The sequence below is a fragment of the Oratosquilla oratoria genome, chromosome 3, assembly GCF_046742065.1.
Source record: "Oratosquilla oratoria isolate Oo_2021 chromosome 3, ASM4674206v1, whole genome shotgun sequence".
Taxonomy (NCBI): domain Eukaryota; kingdom Metazoa; phylum Arthropoda; class Malacostraca; order Stomatopoda; family Squillidae; genus Oratosquilla; species Oratosquilla oratoria.
In genome coordinates this window covers 6489419-6491918 of record NC_134779.1, presented here as the reverse complement: position 1 = coordinate 6491918, position 2500 = coordinate 6489419, and positions in this window count along the sequence as shown.

Genomic DNA, 2500 nt, shown 5'->3' with positions numbered 1-2500 from the left:
AACATTAATACAGCACAAAGAGGGTGCAGTAGCATAGTGGATGCCGTGTTGCATTCATGAACAGACTGTCGTGGGTTCGATTCCCGAGACTCACTGTGGATAATGTCACGTTGGCCCCCGACAACCCTAGCCAGGCAGGGAAGTGACCCAACATCGGCCTAAAAACCCAGTGGCTTACCGCAATTGACAGGGCTTTGCTTTAGAGAGAAATTCTAAGTCTCTTCCTAAAGGAATCTACAGGGGGTAGGCTCAAGGATCGGTAATGACTACTGGGAGGCTGCTTGTTTCCTGATTATTCCCCATTTTACTCGATATTTGTATTCACATTTGCTATATTTTTTACGTTTTGTTTTCCTTTTAGTTCATTTATATTCCTCCGTCACCTCCATATATAGATAGACCCTATACAATCAATAGCATTACGTAATATTTCGTATTGTACAATGTTATTGACGGTGTAGGAAAATTACCCGCGCGTTGCTGCGGGCAATTGATGATCAGTTTAATTTTGATAGAATTTGTGGAGAAAAGTTACACATATCAATGTAACTCATTGGAAAAGGTAACAAAAATAAAATGGTAAGAAAGTAAAAAAAAAAAAATCAATTTGAGGAGGGAGACCCCTTTGGAAATAAAATATACTTATCCAAGGAGCCTGGGTTATGGTGAATATATATGGTTTTGGGGGGGAGTTCGTGAACAAACAAATAGACAGGCAGAGGTTACTACTTTATTATAGTAGATACAAATGAAAGATAGTTCTCCAAGTACCTTGGGTTATAAGGTTTTAGAATATGTATGGTTATAGGGGTCTATCTGCAAAAACCTAGTAGGAACTCGTGAGTAATCCCTAACCTAATCATACCCCACGTAACTTTAACCCTTAACCCTAACCAAAGTAACTTTTAATGAAATATAGTTATACAAGTACCTGGAGTGATAGGGTATCAGAATGTATATATATATATATATATATATATATATATATATATATATATATATATATATATATATATATATATATATATATATATATATATATATATATATATATATATATATATATATATATATATATGGTTATGGGGGGTCTATCTTCAAAACTCTAGGAGGAGTTCGTGAACGAACAAACAAACAGACAGACAGAGGCTACTACTTTATTATAGTAGATCTTTCAATAATATCCCTACATCATCAATAATATTGTACAATACGGAATATTGTAAAATAATATTGATCATGTAGGACCCGCTTATTATAAATTTCCTTGTTTTTCATTTATTCTTTGTTTTAAGACTGGTTGCCACACTATCAACTTGTTCCTCGTGTAAATTGTACCACTCCATTCTATTTTTGTATATCAGTATTAATTTATTTTAGTTTCTTTTATTCTTTTTTGTGGTCCTTCCCTCTGCTTACAATTTTACCTACTTAGTACCTCTGAGATTATTTCTTCTCGGTTTGTTTATTTTACTTCATCTCCTCTAAGGTATCTTCGCATGCTGCAACAACATTACCATCTTTATCTTCACCATTAAGTTCATATCTCCATTTCCTAAACAGTGCAGTTGTCTCAATCTTGCACATTTTTTCTTCCCTTATCTTTTTCTTTTTCCTATCCAATTCCAATATACATTATATATGATGTTTCCTTGTTCGATCGGATTTTAGTTCCTTATTTTTTGGCCAAAAGGTTTCTCTGTATGAAGAACAACTTTTCATTTCACTATTTTACATGTTATTCGTTCTCTCTCTCTCTCTCTCTCTCTCTCTCTCTCTCTCTCTCTCTCTCTCTCTCTCTCTCTCTCTCTCTCTCTCTCTCTCTCTCTCTCTCTCTCTCTCTCTCTCTCTCTCTCTCTCTCTCTCTCTCTCTTTCCTTCTCTCTCTCTCTCTCTCTCTCTCTCTCTCTCTCTCTCTCTCTCTCTCTCTCTCTCTCTCTCTCTCTCTCTCTCTCTCTCTCTCTCTCTCTCTCTCTCTCTCTCTCTTTCTCTCTCTCTCTCTCTTTTGTACCTAAAAAATAACTAGGTTTCATATTCCTTTTGTTTTCTAGATTCTTCTTGTTTCTTCTTGTCTTTTGTTTTCATGTTTTCTATGTTACTATTATGACAGTTAGTTATTCTCTGCAGGATATCTCCATTGGTATATTCAACATTTCACCTGCTCATTCACATCATAATCGTCTTTTTTATGGGTTCTTGTAGTCGTTATTTTTTCCTACAGTATCCAAAGTCTCGACTTAAATTCTTTTCCTATTTCAGTTTTTTTTATTGTTTTTTTTTTGTTTTTTTTGTGGTACTGTTGATTTGTTTTCTCTCCCGAATTTAGTTCGTTCTTCTCATCATACTCTTTTCTCCCACGTTTTCGTAGTCGTCGTTTTCTTCAATGATTCTTGTTCATTTCGGGGCTTTCCCTCCTGTCATGATGATGATCAAATACTAATTACTACCCCGTTCTATCTCCACAATTTCAATTTCACGGGTTCTGCATGGTGGTCTTATTC